The sequence below is a fragment of the Carlito syrichta genome, unplaced genomic scaffold (genome assembly GCF_000164805.1).
Source record: "Carlito syrichta isolate Samal-C Ts95f unplaced genomic scaffold, Tarsius_syrichta-2.0.1 Scaffold127887, whole genome shotgun sequence".
Classification (NCBI taxonomy): Eukaryota; Metazoa; Chordata; class Mammalia; order Primates; family Tarsiidae; genus Carlito; species Carlito syrichta.
In genome coordinates, this window is record NW_007071983.1 from 1,496 (window position 1) to 5,944 (window position 4,449).

Genomic DNA, 4,449 nt, shown 5'->3' on the forward strand with positions numbered 1-4,449 from the left:
TATGGTTTGAGGTTTTACATTTAGGTCTCTGATCCATTTAGAGTTAATTTTTGTGTATGGCGATAGATAGGGGTCCTGTTTCAATCTTCTGCATGTGGTCGGCCAGTTTTCCCAGCACCGTTTACTGAATAGGTTCTCCTCTTCCTAGTGGTAGGTAGTGGAGGCTTTTTCGAATATGAGTTGGTTGAGAAATTGGGGTTTGGCTTCTGGAATCTCAATTCTATTCCATTGGTCTATATGCCTGTTCCTGTACCAATACCAAGCTGTTTTGATGATTGTAGCTTTATAGTAAAGTTTGAAGTCTGTTAATGTGATATCACCTGATCTGTTTTTTTTTTGCTGAGGATTGTTCTGGCATTCTTGGTTGTTTGTGTTTCCATATGAATTCCTGTGTTGTTTTTTCTAGGTCTGAGAAGAATATTGCTGGTAATTTGATGGATATTGCATTGAATTTGTAGATTGCCTTGGGTAAAATGGACATTTTCACAATGTTGATACTTCCAATCCATGAGCATGGGCTATTTTTCCACTTGTTTGTGTCATCTTTGATTTCTTTGAGCAGTGTTTTGTAGTTTTCATTGTAAAGAACTTTCACATTTCTGGTTAGGAAGATGCCAAGGTATTTCATTTTTTTTGTGGCTATTGTGAATGGAATTGTGCTTTTTATTTGGGTTTCTCTTTGTTTATTATTGGTGTAAAGAAATGCGAATGTCTTTTGCACATTTATTTTATATCCTGAGACTTTGCCAAAGTCCTTTATCAGTGTAGGGAGGTTTTTGACAGATTCTTTTGGGTTTTCAAGGTACACGATCATGACATCTGCAAAGAGAGATAGCTTCCTCTTTTCCTATTTGAATACCCCTGAGTGCTTTCTCTTCTCTTATTGCTCTAGCCAGGACTTCCAATACTATATCGAACAGAAGGGGTGGGAGTGGACATCCTTGTCTTGTTCTAGTTTTCAGGGGAAATGGTTCCAGTTTTGTCCATTTAAGAGTATGCTGGCTGTGAGATTTTCGTAGATGGCTTTTACTATTTTGAGGTGTGTTCCCCGGATGCCTAGCTGTTCAAGGGTTTTTATCAAGAAGGGGTGCTGGATTTTATCAAAAGATTTTTCTGTATCTAATGATATAATCATATGGTTTTTGCTTTGACATCTGTTGATGTATTTAATTACATTTATGGTTTTAAGAATGTTGAACCTGCCTTGCATCCCAGGGATGAAGCCCACTTGGTCATGATGGATGATTTTTGAGATGTGTTTTTAAATCTGGTTCGCTAGAATCTTGTTGAGAATTTTAACATCTACGTTCATCAAAGATATTGGCCTATAGTTGTCTTTCTTTGTTGGGTCTTTACCTGGCTTGGATATCAATGTGATGTCAGCTTTGTAAAATGATTTGGGGAGAGTTCCATCTTTCTCAGTCACCTGGAATACCTTCAGTAGGATTGGTATCAGCTCCTCCTTAATGTCTTGTAGAATTCTGCTGGAAAGCCAACTGGTCCAGGGCTTTTTTTGTAGGTAGTTTTCTTATTGCGTAGTCAAATTCCTTGATTGTTATTGGTCTATTTAGGGTCTCAATTTTTTCTTGTTTCAACCTAGGCAGGTTGTGTGATGACAGAAAGTCCTCTATTTCTGAAAGGTTTTCAACTTTTTTTTCCATACAAGTGTACATAGTAGTCTCTAATGATCTTTTGTATTTCTTCAGGATCAGATGTTACTTCATCTTTTGATCTTCTGATTGTGTTTATTTGTGCTTTTTCTCTTTTTCCTGGTCAGTCTAGCTAGGGAACCATAAGTCTTGTTTATCCTTTCAAAGAACCAGCTTTTTGTTTCATTGATTTTTTGTATTATCTTTTTGTCTTCCATGTCCTGGATTTGGGCTTTTATTTTGGGGATCTGGATTCTTCTGCTGAAATTGGGGTTTTTGTGGTCTTGTTTTTCCAGCTTTTTTAGGTGGCATCTTAGGCTGTTAATTTGTGATCCTTCCATTTTCTTCATGTGTGTTTGTGGGTATATCAATTCCCCTCTTACTACAGTTTTCATGGCGTCCCAGAGATTTTGGTAAGATGTTTCTTCATTTTCATTTGTTTCCAGGTATCTTTTAATCTCTGTTTTGATTTCATCAATGACCCAGCAATTGTTTAGCATCATGCTGTTTAGTGTCCATGTCTTTGTGGATTTTGGGGGGACCTTGTTGGTATTAATGATTATTTTTATTCCACTGTGTTCTGAGAAGGTGCATGGTAAAATTTCATTCCTTTTAAATTTGCTTATGCTTGATTTATGGCCAAGGATGTGGTCGATCTTAGAGTACGTTTCATGTGGTGATGAGTAGTATGTGTATTCTGTGGTCTTTGGATAGAGGGTTCTGTAGGTATCAATTAAGTCCATTTGATCAAGGGTCACATTGAAGTTTCGGATCTCGTTGCAGATTTTTTGTCCTGATGATATGTCTTGGGTTTTCAATGGGGTATTCAAGTCCCCAGTTATGATGGTATTGGAGTCAATATCTTTTCTTAGTTTACCTAGGACCTGCTTTATGAAAGTTGGTGCTCCTATGTTTGGTGCATATATGTTTAGGATGGATATTTCTCGTTGATGGATTGAACCTTTTATCATTATGTAGTGACCTTCTGTATCTTTTTAAATTTTTGATAGCTTAAAGGGTATTTTGTCTGAGATTAAAATGTGACTCTTCCTTTCTTTTGTGTTCCATTCGCCTGAAAATTTGTTTCCCATCCTCTTACTTTGAGTCTATGAGTGTCCTTTCTAGTGAGGTGAGTCTCTTGAAGGCAATAGATTGTTGCCTGGTGATATTTTATCCATTTTGCCATTCTATGTCTTTTCTGTGGTGCATTTAGTCTGTTCACATTCAAACTAATTATTGAAATGTGAGAGTTGATCCCTATCATAATGTTCTTACAGAGTTGTTCTTCTTCCTGTTTGTGTGTTGTCTTTCTTTTAGTTTTAGAGTTGAATCATGTGTATTTTTAATCTTTTGCCTGTACTCTTGTGAAGAACGTTGTTGTTCTTTTTTCCTTTTCTTCTGTGTTCAATACTTTCTTAAGTGTTTCTTGTAGAGGTGGTCTTGTGGCAGCGTAGGTTCTTAGGGACTGGATATCTGGGAAAGATTTCAATTCTCCCTCACTGATGAAGTTTAGCTTGGCTTGGTAGATTATTCTCAGTTGAAATTGTTTATCTTTCAGAACTTTGAATATAGGGCTCCAAGCTCTCCTAGCCTGGAGGGTTTCTGTAGATAAATCTGCTGCTATTCTAATTGTTCTTCCCTAGTATGTAGTCTGACATTTTTCTCTTGCAGCTTTTAGGATTTTTTCTTTTATACCTACTTTGTTTAGGTGAATTATTATATGTCTGGGAGTCGGTCTTGTCATTTGTTGTCTTGCAGGGGTTCTCTGAATCTCTTGTGTTTGAATTTTTTCATCCTTGATGAGATGAGGGAAGTTTTCTTGAATGATTTCATGAAATGTTTGTTCAATTGTGGCCTCTGTTTCTCTCTCTGCCTCAGGAAGGCCAATTACTCTTAGGTTTGGTCTCTTGAAGTGTTCATTCATCTCTTGAAGGTTTTGTTCTGTCTTTTTGAGTTTCTTTTCTATGCTTTTGACAGTTTGGGTTAGTTCTGTGTTTTGGTCTTTGAGCTCTGAGATTCTTCTGCTTGACTAATTCTGCTTTCCATGCTTATTCGTTTGTTATTTATTTCCATCACAGTATTCTTTACTGCTGTTATTTCTGGCATCAGCTCCTTCCTATTTTTCTCTTGTCTCTCCTCAATTTTTTTATTTCTCTCTATTTATTTATGTCTTGATGTCTGGGTTTGTTGCATGTGACCAGTCATTCTGGGGGCTCTTTATTGTTTGTGTTCCAGAATCTGTTTTCTCAGTGTCTGATCTCCCAGGGGTCTGTGTGAGACCTATATTCTTCTTTTGGTTTTTCTTCATTTGTGCTGTTTTTTCCCCCTCCCTGCCTTTTCCTTCCCTCTACACCACCATCTTCTTTAATTCTATTATTCAGGGGTAGAGGGATTGCTTTTACTTCCGTTTGTTCAATCTCCTATTCTTTATGTATGCCCTCTTACCTTGTTCAATTCTGGGGTTGCACTGTAGGTTGGGGGTGGTCCTTTTTGCAGTTTTGAGATTTACTTAAGTGGGAAGATTTGATTCAAAATCTATCTGCAGGTCCTGGTATTCGCTGGGAGGTGTATGGATAATCTGAAACCCACATCCCACTGCCTTGGAATCTGTCTGGGCAGTGGGGCTGTAGGTTTACTTCCTGAAATAAATTATGGTTAGTAGAGGGAAGAGAATGGAGTGGATAGTGCAGGGAAGAGGGGGGTGGAGAGAGTAAGAGAGAGGAGTAAGGGGCAAAACAGACGAGTGTACCAACCAGTGGAGAGAGAGATCTAAACGGAAACAGATAAAAACAATAGAACA